Here is a 21,361-nt window from a genome sequence, read left to right as displayed (position 1 = left end):
GAAGATGGCATTTACCATCTCTGTGAAAAGTTGAACATGACTCATCACATCCAATCATAGCTTTAGAAGGGGGAAAACAGTAATAGGACTTGCTGACCCGAAATTACCATCACGTTCAAAAAGCTATTCATATCCATTTAACCACAAGCCAATCTTATTTCAATTAGGACTGCCTAAAAGAAATGTAATATCAGCCATTCATGATCTGAATTCTGGTATATGAGGTCAATTTAAATATGGTACACATAAAAAAAATGTCACGAGACATTTCTGTATTGTAATAAATAAGGCAGTGGCCAACTATCATTCCTTAGTAGCCTTTTTGAGATACGTTATCAAGTCTGCCCTTTCTGCAGTCTTCTTAATGCCAGCGAAGATCATTTTTGTTCCAGGGATGTACTTCTTGGGATTCTCCAAATACTCCATCAAGGTGTCATCTCCCCAGGTGATACCTTTGTTCTTGTTGGCATCCGTGTAAGAAAATCCAGGGGCCTGACCAGTCTTTCACCCAAACAGACCATGGAGATTTGGCCCAGTCTTGTGCTTGCCTCCCTTTTCCACAGTATGACACTGGGCACACTTCTGCACAAAAATCTTCTTGCCTTTCTCAACATCATCCATTTTTAAATCGCTCGTTCGTTGGACACGAAACGCAGTCTCACACTCACAAGCCGGACGTCCCGCTCTCTAGAAGGACAATTTTAAGCTATCCTAAGGTTTTTATATTGGGTGGGGGCGGGTTGTAGATATTGATTAACTTTAAAATCAGTAAGACAAGAATTTGTTACAATTTTAAGTGTTCCCAATAAAAGAATGGAAATGAAATGTAAAACTTCCAAACCAAACAAAGGAAAACAGAGAAAATATAGTCAATTTGGTAGAATGCAGACAGAAAGAGAGAGAGAGAGAGAGAGACAGAGAGAGAGAGACCAAGGGAGAGGAAAAAAGAAGTAAGGATAGAAAGAAAACAAAACAAAATGGCAGAAATAAGTTACAAATGTTAGTGATCACAATGACTCTAATTGAATGAAACTTAAAATTTCTGAACACACGTTTGATGCCAGACACTGTGCTATGCGCTGGGGATACAAAAATAGTTAAACTTAAAGCTTCTGTCTTTAAGAAGCTCATGGTGGGGGTGGGGGTTGGAAGGGGGTTGAGGGGGAAAAGGCAATAATAGCAATAGGCTAAGTGTTATGATAAAGGGTGGGCAGAGAGTGCTATGAGGCTATGAAAAAAAAGGGGGCACCTAACTCAGCCTCTAGAGAGAAAGTGTGGGAAGGCTTTATGAAGATGCTGACCCTTCAGCTGAATCCTGAAGGATGAGTTAGAAGGCAAAGGGGATAGAAAGAATGTACCAGGAAAAGGTAACAGTATGTGCAAAGGCATGAAAGTGTGAGAAAACATGGCACGTTATGGTCAAACCTACTTTTGTCATGGTTGAGGAACTTGAAGCCCAGAAAAGGTAAGGAGACTGTCCCAAGGTCACCCAGCTAATTAATAACAGAACCAGGATCTGTACTCAAGATTCCCATCTCTTTTTACACTCCCCTTTCTACTCTACCACAGTGCCTTCGGTTTGTAGCAGGAGGTTTGATGACTGCATGTGGTTGAGACTCCAGTCAACTTTGAAAATGAGCTGTATCTGGGTATGGGGGCTGGTTCTGTCTCTGGCCTATCCTGGGCTGGAGCAGAGCCAGGAACTTGGCAGTTTCCAGGGCTGAGCAGCCCAGCTCACTCCAAGGAAGCCATGGCACTGATGCCCAGTTTAATCATTAATTTCAAGTTCACAGGGCTGGAGCTGAAATGCACAGTATCTGGGGAGCAGCTGGGTCTCCAGGGAGCTAAGAGAAAGATGGCTCTTGAGATGGGAGGGAACCAAAATTTAGAATGGGGTCTTCCGTGGACCTCTACTCTGGGCTCAGGAAAATGGGCACTTGCTGTTTCTCTTGGTTTTGTTGGCGTTTACCCATTATGTTAGCTTGATTTCAGGATTCTTTTTCAGTACTCATAGTATAGTGTACTTCCCTCTGCCACAGCCCTTACCTTGCATGGTTAAGTCTTCACTCATCCACCTACCCTACTAAATGGTGACCTCCTGGAGGGCAGGACTCACTCTTTTATCTCAGCACAGCCTGGCACATAGTAAGTGCCCATTACATATTTGCTGACTGGCTGAATAAATGAGACCCTAACTGCCTACAGTTGTTCCAAAGCACATGATTTTTACTTTTAATTAAAAGAAATGGAGAGTGATTTTGCATAAAAACTTAACAGAAGTTCACAAATATCTCTTGAGATACTCTGTGGTATCTTAAAATATCGCAGAGCCAAGATGAGGTCCACTGGTCTAAAAGCTATGGAATGTTCTTAAGGAGTTTAGTCTTCTCCCTTTATCCCTTGCTGTTTGGATGACTGCAGAGCATATCTAAGGTTGTTTTGGAATTCTTGGGAGAGGGGTGCTATTCAAGCATGAGGCAACATTTTATTGAGGAAACAAAAGCCCTGTGGAGGGCAAATTCCACCAGCATAATAAAAGTAACTGCTCCTTATAATTTCTGAAAGCTGCAGGCTGCAGTCGGAAAGATTGCATTAGCAGTGGCATTACCAAGCCCTAAGCATGCAACTTTGAAGGGACTTCTGGATTCCACAGAAGAAAACCTCCACTGGAAGGTGAGCTACAGGTGGTATTACAATTTCTGATTTTTTGCCTGGTGAACCTGATTTTCCTGATCTGTAAAGTAGAGGTAGTCATCTCTTCTTCACAAGGCACTGGTCAAGATTGATCAAAATGATGGTGTAAAGTCCTTGGTACTGAGAAGATGTTCAGTCATGGTGCAAATATCTTCTCTCTCTCTTAAGAATCGTAAGAATCCTGAACCTATATAGACCTAGAGATATGCTCTTCGAGGCCATGTGACCGGTGCTCAGTGATTCAGCAGTCCAGTCTGGAAAGAAAAGAATCACTGCTGACTACTGGCTTTAAAGGAGAAACATCTGCCTGTATTGTTGCTATACCCAGTACTGGAGGATGCTGGGAGAAGAAACTTCCTTTGCAGGAACAGTCGCTCTTTTGGAAAAGTCAGCTTGCCTGCTGGGATCTGAGCCAGAACAGCAGACTCTCACTGTAGCAGATTGTCTGTCACTCCAAGGTCCTGGATACTCTGGAAAAACTGGGCAACATCAGAGAGCTTTCTTCTGTCCTAGCCCCTGTGGGTTTTGGTTCACTTACTGGCTGGTGGCATATAATACAACCCGTCTGCATTCACCTCTCTCCACCACTTGTCAGTTCTCACAGTTCTGTAAATTCTTTAAAATTCTAGCACTTTGTGATTGTTATGCCAGGAGATCAGTTCCTTCTTCAGGAAAGACCTTGGGCCTGGATTCCTGCAGCTTCCCACTGGCTCTTGGTCTCAACACTAATCTGGAGCAAATCACCTTTGCAGGGGATTGGAAGACACGGAGCTGCTCTGGTCACCTGATTTCTTTCCCCTTTGCCTTTCCATTTCTCTCCCTTGCCCCCAAAGAACTGAGATGAAATGAGAAGTAAATTGCCAAGGGAGAGCCTCACCCTGGGCAAATTTCCTGTCTTTGCTTATGGGCACGGAGACCCTGAGTTAGGAGGCCAGTTGAAGGGCACTCTCCCAGAACCAGTCCTGGGGTGACAGGTGCAGCATCCACTCTTTCATGGGGGGTGGGGATGGTGGTGAAGATTTCAAAAGAGGAGGAGGAGGAAGAAAGACTGTAGAAGACCCCAAGGGCTGCTCCTATTCCTCCACTCCACCCCCAACCCGAAACTGTCAGCCTCCACTAAGCCTCAGAGAAAGAGAGACAGAGAGAGAGAAGTGGGGGTGGGGAGAAAGAGACGGAGGGGGGAAATCAAAGAAAATTGCAAAAGTCAATGGCCTGGAACTAGAGGCAGCCTCAGCAACTGCAGTGTGACTTTGATTCCCCTATCATAACCCTGAATTAAAAATTCAGGCAATTATCTGCATGGCTTCCTTCTGATTAGAATGAGCCTGAGTCTCATTAATGCGTCAGCACAGAGGAAAGCCATTAGGGTCTGTGAAATGGAATGTTTCTCTGAGAACAGGTTCCGCTTCATGTAGAATACCCAGCAAAAAGAAATTTCACACATTTTTGAGCTCAGAGTCACAGGACGGCTCCCTGCTTCAGGGCTGCAGACCCCGCCACAGTCGTCCCCTCTCAGCTAGCTCTGGGTGAAAGCCACCTTTGTTTCCCAGCCTCTCTCTGGCACCTCCATCCACTGGAGGGAGAGTGAGGGAGTTGAGGGGCCTGAAGGGACTTCCTGGCTGCTCCCTTTGCTTGGTCCTCAGTCACCAGGTTCGGCCTGGCCTGGATGCCCATTCACAGTCCTTGAGCAATGAGGAATACCGGAACTTCTTGGGAATCCTCCTTTGCTAGAAGAACTAGAAGCAAGCTGGTCGAGGACAGTGAAGGTCCGAGACTCCAGAAAAGATCAAAGTATCCACAAGTCCCTAACAGTCTTGGTACTTTCCTCACCCACGTGGTGACTAAAGCAGTCCAAGCAGGATCTGGTGAAGCTGAGCCAGCCTCGTGGGATTGTTGCTTAGGAGAGGGTGAAGGGTTGGAAGGAAGGAGGGCACCTTTCCTTATTCTTTTATTCATCCCTTATTCTAAAAGCTCCAAACTTTCAGAAATGCAAATCTAGTGCCCATCCCTAAGTGGATGAACAATCCTTATAATATCTGGCGTCAGAAGCTCTCATGCACACTCTTTTAGGGAATTCCAGGGTGCAACTTTCTTCTTCTAATGTCTATGTATTGCTTCCAGGGGAACCCAAGAGCAGTTTTCCAAACAACTACTCTCGCGGCCTTAATAGTTTCATTTTTGGGGAGAATTGGGATTAACCTATAAATATTGTCTAGATTTTCTTCAAGTCAGTGGATAAGACTTGGGTTCCCCCATTTTGAACAGTTCAACATTCTTCTAACACAAGGATTCTCAGGATGCCAAACATTGATCCTTGGAATATATAACATAAATACCCTCTTTAGGAGAAAAGTCAGTCTTACATGGTGAAAACTGAAAAAGAGAGAAGTTTTGTAAAACGGGAATTAATTACAGTTAATAGGATGCCAACCAGGAAAATGTTATCCTTCAAACTGTTTGAGTAAGCCACGGTTTTCTCCTGGCACACTTGTTAACTATTCAGTGTTAAGAATCAGAGCCAAGTGTCTATGCAAAGCTGTAAACACAGTGAGACTGTAATCAGGATAATGGAATCAATGTGTAACTGATATAATTTGTACCAATGGCGCCCCCTACTGTACACCGCGAAACGAGGCAACCAGTGGTAATTCAGGTTTTCAAAGTGTTTTCAGTCACATCCCACGTTAGAACGGTACATTCCTGGTCACCAGGGAGTTTTTATGAAGCATGTTTTCAATACTGCAGACAGTTTTATGGGTGAAGGCTCCTGGAGTTTACTTCACCCTCCAACACAAACAAGACGCTTGGTGATTCAACCATGTTCTTTGAGGATTCTGAGTGTCTGGTCTTTCTAACTGGACCAACACTCAACAAAGGCAAATGCAGTTGAAAATTACTTGTGACTACAGATGAGTCTCGTGTAAAAGGCTGACTTAAAGGCACTGAGGTCTTGAGTGGGTGGAGGTTATCTCTCTAGGTTCACCAGCTGGTATGAGAGTGAAAGAAGCTGGCCAAAGGTCAGGAATGTTGCCTTCTAGACGGGGAAGCTGCCTCACCAGCTCCAGAGCAGACGCCTTCTTTCTGCCATTGGAAATGTCAAATCTCAGCCTTCAGTACCTTAGTACCACCCATTGTATTTTTCAATATTTTAAATATAGACTCTCTTTCCAATCCGATCATTCTTTTCTTCCCAAGAGAACTCAGTTGCTACATTTGTAACTTGTCACTCCTATTCATTCAACAAATATTTTGTGAACAGCTATTATGTGCTAGACATTGTTTTAGGAACAGGAGCTATAGCACGGCACGTAAACAGATGAAGTCTCTGCTCTCATGGAACATACATTCTAGTTGGGAATACAGACAACTATGGAAAGACAAATGTGAGCGGTGTAAGCGCTATGAAGAAACCAAGCTGGGTAAGGCCCATAGAGAGTGAGGGAGGGCTACTTTATACGGTGGTCTCGCTGAAAAGCACACTGGAAAAACCTTTGTGATCCACTCTAGCAATCTATCTTCTTTCTCTCCTTCAAAACTGGGATTGCCTCTTTCGTAAAACACCCCCACTTAACTTTCCCTCCATTGACATTCCCTTTAGCTCATCTCAGCTCAAGCTTCTTTATTCTTGGAAAGATATATGGCTACATGTTTGATTATAATCTTCTGGAGAATGAGGATCCTGTCTTCTGTTTCTTTGGTTTGCTAATAGAGCAAAGGGGGTGGGAGAGGTAGGGAGGAAACAAGCATTTCTACTATATGCTAGAAACATTAACACATTCGTCATCTAATCCTCACAAAACTCCTGCGGATTCTGTCTTACTGTTGCCATTTTATAAACAAGGAAAGTGAGGCTTAATTTATCCACAGGCACACAACTGCCAAGTGGTGGACCTGGGATTTGAACCCTGATCTATTCGCATCATAGCCTGTACTCTTCCCACTCCAGAGCATAGAGGGTGAAGTGCTGTCAGTGAGTGATGAGTACAAGGAAACGATGAGCTCTATTTCTCAGAGAACGGCCATGCAAAAGAAGTGATTAAACTCCTGCTATCTGCTGGACTATAAATCCTTCCTTTGCTACTAACCAGTGGCCGCAGGCACTTCACTTCCCCTTCCTGTAAACTGAGGTGAGACCTGGTGATCTCCCAGGTCTTTTCCAGCTCTAACATCCTGAGAACTATAATCTTCTGCAAGGGATGGGGGAGGGTAAAAAGCGGGGAGAAGTCAACTGACTTCACGGCCTCAAATCTGAGTTTTGATTGAGAGACAGAGAATAAAAAGTTTGTTCATTCAATTAAAGTTCAACATATACTGAAGAGCTCCTGTGCGCCAGACCCCGGCCTGTGCTGAGGATACAGAAATAAACTTTTAAAACATTGTCTTGACCCTGTGATCTGTGTAAAGGGAAAGACAAATATGACAGGAAATGATTACAATAATCATCGTAATAATAGCTAACATTTTACGTGGCACTTGCACTTTGCCAGAAATTTTTCTGAGCACTTGAAACCTTTTAATTCATTTTAATCTTCTCAACCATCCACGAGGTGGCTGTTACTATTATTGTTGTGTATGTCATTATTCCTATGTGTGTATGTCAAAGAGGTATTGTGAACGTTAACAATGCATGAAAAGTGTTTATTCACAGGGCCTGAGATGTAGAAATAATGAAGGTAACGTTAGAGTGAGAGAGTGTTGTGCAATGTTAACTGGTGGTTTCATTCCCCTGATATTTCTGTTATTCTTTACTTGACCCTTCTGCCACTTAGGATCAGCCCCACACGCCCAGTTGGAGGGAAGGGATTTTCTGCAAAGAGCAGAGAAGGCTTTAGAGTTTTGAAACTCAAAACCTGGGCTGTGAAGTAACTCGGGACATAAACAAACCTGGTGAGTTATAGCCAGTTTTCCTGTCCTCAGGGACCAGGAGAGTGAGAGGAAAAGAAGCATGCATCGATCCCCTGAGAAATGGAGCAGTAGACCCTGCTCCCCAATTGAGCTGGATGTCCGGGAGTCCTGGAGACCAGTATCCAGAGCAGGAAAGGCTGCTGTGTGTGTTAGATGTGCCTGACCCGACCCTGCCGAATTGTTCCCGGGACACTGACATGGTGAGAGAGCAACGCACCCTGGATTGAGAGCCAATGGAAGTAGGAGAAGGGGTCTTAACCCTGCTAAGTTTCCCTTTAGCCAGCACAGTGCACACAGCAGAATGAATGTCCATCTTCCTAGAAGTGTAGACATCAAGAGGGTCGCTGAGCCTGAAGAGTCCTCTAGAATGGAAACAAGAAAAATGTTGCCCGGAGGAAATAATGGCGCAGGCCCAAAATGGGAGTGGATGTCTCCTGGCTGCTGCAAATTGGCAGAGGGGCGTGGAAGCCAGGATGGGAGCTCCTTGGGGGCAGGGGTTTCTGTCTGCTTTGTTTACTGCTCCATCCTGTGAGCCTTGGTCAGGTAACAGGTGATGGATCCACCTTTGTTGAATGAATGCCTTTAGAGGTGCTGCCTGTACACTCAGGCTGCTGGGTTTCAAACTTCAGCTCTGCCTCTTACTGGTGTGTATTCCTAGGGTAAATCTCTTTCCTTCTCCATGCCAAGTGTGTAAAATGGGAACGACAATCGTGGAGATCAGTCCTGATCTTAGATAAAAAGAGAGACTGTGTATAAAGCCCTTCGTGTCTGACACGTGCTTAATTAGCATTTTGCTCGTAGTGATTAGTAGATGCCACTGTCCCCACCCTTGCCCTGACCTTAGCCATAGATTTCTTGTAAGTGGCCCCCTCCCTGAACTTAGACACAACCTGGAAGAAAAGATGAGGACTCCAGAGTTGGCTAAGATCAAGTTCCCACCATGACAATACAATGGAGACTCTAATAGAAATGAAGTGCTTGGGAAAAAAAGTTGCTTTTCTTGCACAATGGATTTTGTAGGCTGATATTCATATTCAAGAAGAGTGCGAGCCTGAGAGAATTAGGTGTGCCTTGGAGACCCTTGCCAGCATTTTACATTAAGCATGTTTGCTCACAGAACTACATACCTCTCACCGTACTTGTCTTTCTAGAAAAGCACAACCTTCCAGGTGAGTTATCACTTGTGAATGGTACTCATGGAACTCAACTTTAAGGCAAAGAGGACAAGTCTAGGAAACAGAACTATGTCCTTCCCTCTCCTTCCACTTCCTCCTCCCAAAAGAGCTCTGGGCTTTCCTGAAGAAACTCAGTACAGTAGGTTTTATCTCTTGTTAAGATATGCTATCCTGAGGGTGAGTGATAAACAGTAGCATTTACTTTTTATTTAAAAAAAACTACTGAATTTACCTGGCTTCCTACTTACGTAAATGCCAATAGGTGACAAACTGTCCCATGTGCCCAGGATTGTCTCCATTTTAGCATTGAAAGCTCCACACCCCAGGAAACTCCTCAGTCCCAACAAACAAGAATACCCTGAATGTCCTGGATAAACCTTAAATGCCAATGACAAGTCAAGTATAATAGATTTGTCAGGCCAAAGGAACGTTTGGAGATTTTTCTTCTTCTTTTTTTTTTTTTACTGAGCTAAAAAATGTGCTCTTTCGAAATCAGAAGAGTTCATCTCTTATGGGACGAAAATAAAATGACCTCCCTTGGGGCTCTTTCCATTCTTTGTGGTGTTGGCAAGCCTGAAGAACCTGCATAGAGAGGTGCAGCCTGCCTGGAAACACCTGATTTGACAACGAGGAAATGGGAGGGCAGAGAGAAGACTGTTTCAAGTAGGGCCACCAGACAAGCCTGCAAATTCTTATCTTGGCATCCTTCCCATAAAGTCCCTCACTTTGGTCAGGCTCTGGACCCTCCAACAAATCCCAGCTGCTGCACAGGGTAGTTCCCTTGTCTCTGTGTCACCATCAAGTCTGTCTGCCTGTGCAGAGCCCTGTGGTTTGTCCCCATGCAAAGGAGCAGCACAGGGATGGAGGTTCCTCTCGGGACACAGGGAGTGGCTGCCTGAAGCCTCTGTATGCAGCCCTTTCCCTCAGACCAAGTGTCTTTCGCTGTTTTCGTAGTGTCCTCAGACCTCACAAAACTGGCCCATTGCATGCAGACAGATTGAGTATCTGGTCACAGAGAATGTGGCAAAGCCTATTTCTGTACCACATGGGTGAAAGGAAAGGCCCATCAGGACTGTGGACATTCGGCTTTGAGGTTGAATTCCGGAAGCCACAGTGCTCCTTCTATGGGTCAAGGTCTCTCATGATGCTGCAGTCACGATATTGGCTGGGCTGCAGTCATCCGAAGGCTTGAATGGGGCCAGAGGGTCTGCTTTCAAGATAGCTCATAACATGGCTGTTGGCTCGAGGCCTCAGTTCCTCACCATGAGGACCTCTACATAGGACTGCTTGAGTGTCTTTATGACATGAGAGTCAGCTTCCCCTGAAATGAGTCGTCTAAGAGAGAGAAAGCAAGAAGGAAGCCATGATGCCTTTTAAGACCCAATCACGTACCATCATTTCCTCCATATTCTATTTGTTAGAAGACAGTCCAGCCTATACTCCAGGAAATACGGAAGGAAGAGCATCAAAGGATTTGTGAACATATTTTTAAACCACAGTTTACTAAAACATTAAGTGACTGGACCATGGATGAATTTCCACAAAGGTTGGTTCTGGTAGTAACATAGTGGGAAAAGCACAGGCTTTAAGTCAAACCTGAATTTGAAATCAGGCTTCGCACCTTTCTAGTTTGGGCGATCTGGGGCAAAAGGATCATCATCTCTAAACTTTAGTTTCTTCATCTGTAACATGAAGATAACAATAGTCATTCTTCCATAGAGTTATTATAATATTTAAATGAGATGATCCATGCAGGGACAGATGCAAATTATATGGGGCCTGATGCTTTTCATTTTGACAGGGCCCTCTTTAAAAAAAAGAATGCAAAATTACAAGTTAGGTAAAAAATGAACATTTATTTAGAATTAGAAATGACAAAACACATTTTAAACGATGACAAATATACCACAAAATAAAAAAATCAAAAAATGACAAAAGAATCAACTACCTAAACATACCTCTTTAAAATACCTTCTTTTCTACACTTTAAATACTTTTGGATCACTCCTCAACATGACAAAGATTTTGTAATATTTTCCACAGTCAAAAGAAAAAGATAATCCAGTCTTTCTTTAGTATCCTCTTTCCCCAAAACTAACACCTACCCAGAAAAGAAGCCCTAGCATGATTTTTCAGGATGACACCCTCTGAACATAAGTCCTCATGCGTCTTTTGGAGCAATAATTAATATAAGACCCAGTCTTAATTTCAGGGAAACACGGTATGACTGAGTAAAATTTTGTTTTTATTTTTGAGATCTTATTATTGAGCTTTACAACTCATTATTCACAATGTCAGGCACTTTTTCAGGGTTGTTGTCAAATTTGGAAAAACTCTATCAGGTTTCTTTTAGATATGAGCTCAGGATATTTCAAGTGTTCCTGTGTAGGCAGTGGATGGCACCTATTACCCAAGGCCATCGTAAGGGTCTGCATAAGGGAGGGGCTAAAAGCTTCAGTTTTGTTATAAATCTTCCCCTGGAAGCAGGTATCATGGAGCCTGGTATGTACTAGGTACTTAGGAAATGGGAGAAACATGGAGACAACCCTCATCTTCCTGCTCCTTGCCTGGGGCAATGACAGGGATTTCCCAAACTCGATTTCATCTTCCTTCATTTCCAGTAGCCCTTCCAGGGCCCCGCAGAAGGCAGGGACAAAAATATGCCCCTTGGTATGATACAGTGGAAAGAACATTGGACTCCTGAGTTTGGAAAGACCTGAGTTTGAATCCTGGCTTTGTCACTTGTCAGCTGTGTGACTTTGGAAAATTACCCAATCTCTCTGTGTCTGTTTCCTCATCTCTGAGATGTACACAGCTATGCAGTCTCATGAATGCTGTAAAAATAATGGCAGGATATAAGTAAAAATGCTTTGTGATTTGTACAGCACTTTTACTAAAGTGTTTTTATTTTGGTGCCTGGAAGCTATTGAGGAATCAGCTTGGACACCATCCAGTATCTATGAACATCTTAACTTCTTTGTTCTCCGTGGCCTAAAGGGTCAGAAGTTCAAATTGGACTTTAATCAAATTTGGCGTAAAGAACAGGACAGCAAAATTGTCCCCTTTTTCCACAGTTAGGTTTGAGTTCCAGCTACAATGGTAATTTGTGCTATAAATGAGGATTCAAGGATAGACAAGCATGACCCTGGCCCTTCAGGTATGCAGGGCAGGTAGATGGAGGATGGGTTCTGCTCTCAAGCCTTCTGGGTTTACAGCCTTGGCCGCCCTATGCCTCGGTGTCTCCTTCTGCCAAGGGGCATCGCTAACTGCCAGAGACGGGTGTGGAAAACAAGTGAACGAAAGCCCGCAGACCTTGGAGAATACTTGGACAGGTGTCTGACAGAACCATCAGAGGGCTGCACAGAGCCCCGCGGAGACTGGCAGTTCTCCTTGGGGAATTTTCAGGAAGCTTTGAAGTGCCGTCAGGACAAAGGGGGCTGCCCCATCCTGGAGGTACAGTCACTTGTAATTTACTCCTCCACGTGGGCTCTGGAGCTCCAGTCTCGTAAATACATCAGCCACTCAGCCCTGTCCTGTATTAAGGAAGACTGACAGAAGAAGGGGGGACGCAGGGGAGGAATCGCTAAATTAAGAAGGTCCCTGGGAGTGACTGGCCTACAGACATGACAGAGTCCCCCAAGTTTCTCTCTTTAAAGTATAAATATTTCTAACTAAGACTACAGACTCCCTCATCATAAAATCAATGAAACCACAGAGGAAAATGACCTCCTGCTTCACTGCACCAGAGATATCTCCAACAGAGTCATTTCCCCTCCCATAAAAGCAACTGTGCTGGCGTTCAGGATTTGAAATCCTGGCACTGCTGTTGAGAATTTGAGGCTAAGAAGAAAATAGATGGGTTGGGTGCGTGTCTGTCTCGTTTTACTTGCTACATTTTGTGATGGCTTCTTTGTGATTCCTGCTGCAACTTTTTCCTGGAGTCACCCCTGGATTCAAGCTCTCGCTCCTCTAATAACTGACTGGGTGTGTGGGAAGAATAGAACCTCTCCATCCCAGTTTCCTCATCTAGGAAATGGAGGATGCTATTGCAAAGGCAGCCTGCCCTATAGGGCAGGTGACAAGGTCATGAGATACGTCCAGGCAAATGCTTCATAAGCCATAAAACTCTTGATAAATAACAGGTGTTATTATTAAAAGGTAAAAGCACCAGTCTTCCTAATGTACCTGTTAGAACTTCTCATGCTGTAAGTGACAGAGAACCTAACTCAAACTGGCTTAATCTACATGGGGACAGTTTGACTTATTTAAGGAAAAAGGGCTGAGGTGGGACTGATTCAGGTGAGGACCAGAATCAAACAATGTCACCAAGGGCCAGCCCCTCCCCACCCCCCACAGTGACTGTAAGTCTCACAGCTTAACAATGTGCCATCCAGAAGAAGGGTGGTACGCTTTCCAGTAACTTCTATGGAAGAGAGATGGAGAGAGAGGAGTGAAGAACTCTTCTTTCTCCAGACTTAGCGTATGTATCAAATTTCATTGGCTTTCTTTACAGAGCCAGGGGATATGTTCATTGGCTGAAGAGAATCAAGGCCCATCCCCAGATCTGGGGTAGGGGCAGAATCACCTTACGAAATAAACCACACTTGGAGGAGTTTTTTTATCAGAAGAAAAGTGGCCTCTACCTGAGAAGTATCTAAAATGACAGGCTAGGTGGGGATGACTCACAAAACTACGGCTTCCTCACAATACCAACAAAGACATGAAGAGTAACATTTATTGGTTGCTTACTATGGGGCAGATACTGTTTTAAAGGTTTTATGTGTATTAACTTGTTTAATTCTCACAGAGACCCTAGGAGACAGGAACTGTTATTATTGCCCTTTTGCAGAAACTCATCAGGGAGCACTAAAGAACCAGGTCTTCAGAAGCAGAGCAGGGATTCCCACCCAGGAGCCTGGCTCCACAGTCTCTGTGGAGCTCTAACCACAGCTCTGTGCTGCTCACGGACTATATTCTGCTGCATCTTCCCTGGGGGAGTATTGACTCCTTTGCTCAAGGCGTAGGAAGAGGTGCTTCGGAGGGGTCTCTCCCAGGCCTTAATCTTAGTTCTCAACCCGTTTTGGTTCCTATGTCACCTCCCACCTTTCTTCTGCTAACTCTGTCTTGAGGGTAGAGAACTGAGATTTGATTGGTTTCCCAGACAACTGTTAACTGCAGGCCATTGGCAAAAAGACAACTCTTAGCAAATCTGTACTTTCTTTCCTCTCACTTTTGAATAGAGTGGGTTCAATTTATTTCTTTCTTGGGAGATCTTGCTGAAGAAGTTATCAGCACACTCTAAAATGTGAGATTTTCTTATAATATCTTTTAATATTAAAACCTCAGGAAGGACACCATCTGAATCTCAGGGTTTAATAGGCATCATGTTCACCTACTATTTACTATAATATAAAAAAGAATTACTGAGGCAGCCAGATGGCTCAGTTGGTTAGAGCTCAAGCTCTCAGCAACAAGATTGCCGGTTCAATTCCCACTTGGGATGGTGGGCTGTGTCCCCTGCAACTAAAGATTGAAAACAGTGACTGAACTTGGAGCTGAGCTGCGCCCTCCACAACTAGATTGAAGGACAATGACTTGGAGCTGATGGGCCCTGAAGAAACACACTGTTCCCCAATATTTCCCAATAATTTTTTAAAAAACATTACTAAATTTTCATATCAATTCTTTCCGTTCACCAAAATGTCTCTGCTTAGCCTTGCAAAATCCCACTTCTGGTATTAGATTATGTTTCGGTTAGGAACTTTTGGTTTCAATTTAAACTAACTTAAGCAGAACATAAATTTATTGGAAGGCTACTGGGGGCTCAGAGAATTGACGGGAGGCTGGGGATCATGATTAGGAAATCTCAACAGTGATCCTCTTGGAGGAGCCGCCTGGTCAGTGCTGACCCTTGGGATGGTGCTGCAGCCAATCCCTGTTTATTTGTACTCTGATCAAGATTCCAGTCTCAAGGAAGGGACATCAGATGGGTCAGGCTTGGGTCATCTGGTCACTTTGTGGCTAGGAGTAGGTAGGACCCACCAGATCATGCTTGGTGCAGAAGCAATAACTCCAATAAAGGAAAGTAGGGTGCTGTTAGGGAGGAGAAGTGGACGTAGAGCAGCCCAATCTCAACAAACTCCCCCTACACCTGGAGACAGTGAGCATATGGCACTCTAGTCCTTATTCCAATTTAGTCATGGCAATTGGATCAAAAGGAGAACAAGTTGGATAGAGGTCTATAAGAAATCAAATAGCAGTTAGGTGACTGTCAAGGACGACTGAGTGTTTCCAATGAACACTTGTCCTTTGATGTCATCTTCAGGGGCAAAATTCTACATTGGATCTGATTTACTGCGGTAAGACTTAGACTCTTAGGGGTTAAAATGTAACAACATAATTTTGCTTTAATTGATGTTAGTTTTGTTTGTTTGTTTGTTTTGTTTGTTTGTATCTATGGTGAAAATGCAAATGCATTTGGCTGTCAGCATGTGATTATGCTCTCAGAAGCTAGTGATTCACTCGCTTTCTCATTCACTCATTTAGCAAATCACTTAATGAATATTTATAAAGCAGGTTTTAATTCTGGGCACTGCCTAGGAGGTAAGGAGACACAAACATGGATGACATACCCTGTCCTCAGAAGTCTAAGATCTATGTGATGACAGAAATAATAGAAATATTTCAGTCTACTATGAAGGAATGGTTCAGTGAGAAGGTTCTGAAGTCAGACGAAAAGTGCTGTGTTGGGTTTATTTCATTCCTGCCCATGGGACCTTCAGCAAGTTACTTAAGTTCCCCAAAGCTCAGTTTTCTCATCTCAATACCAGCGATAATAACACTTTCTAATTCAAAGAATTCCTACTGTCCTCAAATTGATTAACTTGATCCCCATTAATTTGATTAAATTGATTAATGTAATCCCACTCAAAATCCTAGTATGGGGGGGTGGGGATAAGGGGGAAGATGAGGGGATTAGAAAACAGTCGGTAACCACAAGACGGCCAAGGGGTTTCCAACTATAATTTATATATATATAAAGTAGTTATGGGGATGCTGGGTATAGCATAAAGAATATAATCAATAATATTGTAATAAATATGTATGGTGTCAGGGATACTAGATTTGTTGGGGTAAAAGATGGGAGAGGGTCTAGGGGCAGGGTGAAAAAGGTGAAGGGATTAAGAAGTGCAAATTGGTAGTTACAAAATAGTCATGGGGATGAAGGGTATAGCATAAGGAATATAGTCAGTAATATTGTAATAACTATATGTGATATCAGATGGGTACTAGATTTATTGGGGTGATCACTTTGTAAGTTATACAAATGTCTAATCACTGTTATACACCTGAAACTAATATACTATTGTATATCAACTGTAATTAAAAAATAAAACAATTATTTTTAAAAAATAATTTTTAAATGGAAGTTGATAAGCAGAATAAATCTAAACTACATATGGAAATACCAAGGGCCAAGAATAGCCAAGAAAATCTTGAAGAAGAACAGAGCAGGAACGATCACACAACCATATAACTCACCTTATTGTAAAGCTACAGTAACTAAGACAGAGTGATGTTTTGGCCCAAGGATAGACAAATAGACTAATAGAACAGTCTACAAACAGACCAATATGTATAGGTCATTTAATTTATAATTTTTTTTTACAAAGATAATATTGCAGAGCAGTGGGGAAAAGATATCTTTTGTTGTTACAATATTCTTTTGCTTATTTCACTCAGTGTAATGTCTTCGAGGTTCATCCATATAGTACCACATGTCAGAATATCATTCCTTCTTAAGGCTGAATAATATTCCATTGTATGTATATACCACATTTTGCTTATCCATCCATCCATTCAGGAACATTTGCATTGTTTCCATCTTTTGGCTATTGTGAACAGTACTGCTTTCAACTTTGTTGTATCAATATCTGTTCAAGTTCCTGTTTTTAATTCTTTTGAATATATACTCAGAAGTGGAATTGCTGGATCATATACTAATTCCATGTTTAATTTTTTGAGGAACTGCCATCCATTTTCTACAGGGGCCACACCATTTTATATTTCCATCAGCATTGCACAAGTTTTCCCATTTCTCCACATCCTTGTCAACACTTATTTTCTAGGGTGTTTTTTGTTTGATTGGTTGGTTTGATTGGTTTTGTTTTGTTTTTTAAATTTAGTCTTTGTACTGCTATACGAGTGTCTCACTTTGGCTCATCATGGTCACTAATCACTATTAATACCATGAATTGAACAATTAATATTTAATGGGTGTTTGGCATATAACAAAAACTGAACTAACTTTAACTTATGTTATTTAAACTGAACTAACTTTAACTTATGTTATTTAATGCTCACAACTGAACTAACTTTAACTTATGTTATTTAATGCTCACAACAATAATTTTTGGCAAACTTTTAAGTGAAATATAACATCCATACAGGAAAGCAAACATGTCATAAATGTACAGATTGATGAGTTTTCATGAAGTGAATACACCACTTAGATCAAAAGCTAAAACGTTACCAGCAATTCCCAGAAATCCCCCTGGTGCCTTCTCCAGTTCTACCCAGTTTCCCACTATCCACCCACCCCCAATAGAAAGAAATGGTAACTAATATCTTGACTTTAAACCCATAGATTAATTTTGCCTGATTTTGAATTTTATATAAATGGAATCATAGAATATAAAATCTTTTGTGTATTGCTTCTTTTACTAAGTATATGTTTATGAAGTTCATCCATGATTTCACGTGTAATGATAGTTCATTTATTCTCATTGGTAAATAGTATTCCATTTTATGACTATACCACAATTTGCTTCTCCATTCTGTTGAGGGACATTTTGATTATGGTAGTTTCCCATTTTAGGCTACTACTAATAGTTCTGCTGTTAACATTCTTTGGATAAATATCTTTTGGTGAATATATGTACACAATTCTATTGGTATTTACCCAGGAGTGGAATTGCTAAATCATAGGACACGCCTATGTGTAGCTTTAATGGCTATTTCCAAAGGGGTTGATAAATGCACATACCCACCACAAAATATGAGTCCTAGAAGCTCTAAACATAGGCCCACATTTGGTATGGTTTCCCTTTTCCATTTTGGTAGCTGCTATAGTCTGAATCTTCATGTCTCACCTAAATGCATATGTTGAAACCTAATCCCCAATGTGATGGTTTGTAGTGGTGGAGTCTTTAATAGGTAATTAGGTCCTGAGGGCAGAGCCCTTATGAATGGGATTAGTGCCCTGGTAAAAAAGGCTCCAGAGAGATCTTTTCCAACATGTGAAGTTACAGCTACAAAGCATATTCTATGAACCAGAAAGTGGGTCCTCATCAAATACCAAATCTGTGCCTAGATTGTGGGATTTCCCAGCCTCCAGAACTGTGAGAAATAAATTTCTGTTGTTTATAATCCACTCAGTCCATGGTATTTTGTTCTAGGAGCCTGAAGACAATGAACATGTAGTTGTATTGCATTGTGCTTTCAACTTGTATTTCTTTAACAAATAGTGAAATTGAGCACTATTTTCATATATTTATTCGCCACTAGAGTATCTTCTTTTGTGCTGTGCCTGTTTAAGTCTTTTGCCTGTTTTTCTTTTTTTGGGTTTTTTTTTTCTTATTAAATGTGAAAGTTCTTTATATATTCTACAAGTGAGTCCTTTGTGTGTTGTATACTGCAAATATCTTTTCTCACTTGCCTTTTCACCCTCTTAATTGTGTCTTTTGATAAACGGTTTTAAATTTTAATCTTGTTCAGTTTATTGTTTCATTTTAATGGTTCAACTTTGTGTTCTGTTTAAGAATCTGCCATTTTCCAAGGTCATGAAGACATTTTATGTTTTATTCTAGAATATTTATCAGTTTTTCTTTTACATTTAGATTTATAAGGCATCCGAACAGGTTTTTATATATTGGATGAAGTAGGGATTTGAGATTCATTTTTTTCCATGTGGATAGCCAACTGAAAATAAATAAGATCGAGAATTTGGCCAAAGAACAACTCCTCTGTGAAATAGTCCCACAGAATCCTACTTAGAATTAACTCATTAATTATTTCTAATTAATTCAATACACATTTTTTGCACATGTAGTATTTGCTAGTTTAGCCTAGATTGGTAAGGGAAGACCTCTCTGAGAGCTGACATTTGAGCTCAAACCTGATTAGTGAAACAGCCATGAGTGGAGTTGGAAACAGCCATGAGTGGAGAAAATTCCAGGAAGAGGGAACAAGTAAGTAGATGGAAGCTTGCCATGTTCAAGGAACAACAAGAACGCCAGTGCAGCAGAAGTATAATGTTCAAGAGGATGTGGGGCACAAGAGAATTCTTCCGAATGTAAGATCAAAGGGAAGAGGACCAGATTGGTGTCACCACAGACAAGAGAGTGGTACCTACAAAGTTCTGAGGGAAAAAGATTTTCGATGTAGGATTCTCTCTATAAAGCCATTTCAGACTTACAAGAACTCAGAGCTTCTACCTATAAAGCAACGTTTCTTAGGATATTTACATGGCAATCTACTCCAAAAAGGTGAGGAGGAGAAGAGGAAGATAGGAGGCTGTCCTGATAGGAGCCTTCCCTTCATTGTCTGCCTGATAGGAAGACAATGAAGGGAAATGAGAGCAGGGCATCTTCCTGGGAGAGCAACAGGGTCAAACTGGAATAGGTTTGGAAGATGTGTTGAGTAGTTTGAATTTCTGCTGGTGCCCCTTCCAATGCATTTTCCACAATGTTGCTCAAAGAAACTTGATAAAGTTTTCGATTACCTTCCCCCCTCAGTTGAAAATCCTTTCATCGCTCCCCAGGATTCACAATAAAATCCAACTTGCATTGTGATATAAAAGGCCCTTTGTTATTGACCTCTGCCTTTCTCGCACCACTCTGGATGGCCACTCGGTCCCTCTGCTCTAATCATTGATCTTTTTACAGATTTCTTAAAGCTATTTGCCACATGGGAGCCTCTGTACCTGCTGTTCTCTCTCAGCAAGGAAACCCTCCTTCCCCTCCTTTCTCGGGCAGATTCTTCCCTGTTTTTCAAACCTCATTATCTTGGGGAAACTTTCCTTGACTACCTGGTGCTCTTTTCCTACCCACCACTGGTTTAATTCCCCCGTGGTTTTACCGCACGATTTCTCTGTCTTACTTCTAGTACCATTCTGTCTCTACATAATTTTTACTGTATGTTTATCTGTTTGCCTCACTAGATTATAATCTCCTTGAGAAGAGGGACTGCATTTTAATCATTGGAGATGTTTCTAAAAAGGCTTCTCTATAGTCATATGGCTTAGGTTAAAATCTCAGCTGCATCACTTGCTCTGTTATCTTGGGAACGCCAAGTCTCAGTTCTTCACTTGCAAAATGATGTGGTATTTTTATCTGCAGCACCTGGCATACAGAAGGGGCTCTGTAAAATGTGTGGAATGAATCCATGCAGATGGGCAGAGTTCCCAGGGTGGGAACCTCTCAGCAGGGGAGTAAGGGTGACTCATGTCAATCAATCTTGATTCCTCCCTTCCCTCCCAAGGAAGACAGCTCAGCTTCCTCTCCAGGACCATTATGCCTTGAGAAATGTAAGGAAAATCTGAGAAATGCAGGCTCGTTTCCTTTCCATGTTTAGCCATGTATTGACCTAAGGAATTCAGGATATGTCATAGAGCAAAAATTTCTAAAACATGACATTGTCTGACCATTCTTATGAGACTGTCTAAACATGATGCTACTTTGGGACCCAGGTAAAAAAATACAGGATGCCTAGTTAAATGTGAATTTCAGATAAACAAAAAGTACTTTTTTTTTTTTTTGGTTTAAGTGTGTCCCATGTAGTATTTGTTTCTCTGAAATTCATATTTAACTGGAAGTCTTCTCTTTTTATTTGCTAAATCTAGCAACCCTACTGCTGATTCCCTTCTAGTCATTGCAGAATGATAAATGCAGGCCCACTTCAGGGCTAATGTTTTGTAATGTGCACCATCTAGTGGTAACAGGAACAAGGAGGAAACCGTAGAACTATCTCTAAGACAACTTGAAAACAGCATTGCGAGAAAGTTGTAAAGGAACAATTATACTTTAATTTTAAAAATTCTTTAAATGTAACTTACTTCTTTAGATGTGGCGTCTGTGATCAGACCAACAGCTTAGAGAGTCCAGCGAATATCTGAAATCCCTTGTAAGCCATCCAGTGTTTAAACAGCAACACTCACCAGGTTGAGGCCTTGGGCTCCTCCGTTAACATGTAAATGTGAATACACAGCCTTGTCCTTGATCTATGGTGGTTCCCATCATTCCTAGTGATTGTTTTACAATAAGCACGTGGCACCGAGCGGTATCTATCAAGTACGCTAAACTTAGGCTGGTGCAATTTTGTTAAACTCAACTGGGCCTGTTGAGTGGGAGACACAAAAAAAGCAGGTATTTCCTATTTACTATTTTACCAAAGGGGTGTAAGGTTAAGTGCCAAAGGGAATTGGCACCATCCAATGGGCCTCTGTCTACACACTGGAATCACCTGGGTATTTTTAAAAACAGCAATGTCTGTGCCTTCCACCTTCCTCCTTCCCCTCCTCCTCCTTC

At 42.0% G+C, this 21,361-nt stretch overlaps 1 pseudogene across 1 annotated transcript; it reads right to left on the bottom strand.

Annotated features, from left to right (window-relative positions):
* Positions 1 to 303: 303 nt before the first annotated feature.
* LOC308488608 (cytochrome c-like) lies at positions 304 to 621 on the bottom strand (annotated as a pseudogene). The gene has a single exon. The product of its transcript is annotated as a cytochrome c-like (transcript).
* Between the last annotated feature and the right edge of the window lie 20,740 nt (positions 622 to 21,361).

Source organism: Rhinolophus hipposideros, assembly GCF_964194185.1.
Source record: "Rhinolophus hipposideros genome assembly, chromosome: 20".
Taxonomy (NCBI): Eukaryota; Metazoa; Chordata; class Mammalia; order Chiroptera; family Rhinolophidae; genus Rhinolophus; species Rhinolophus hipposideros.
The sequence above is the reverse complement of the archived record's forward strand: the minus strand, read 5'-3'. Positions and strand labels throughout refer to the sequence as shown.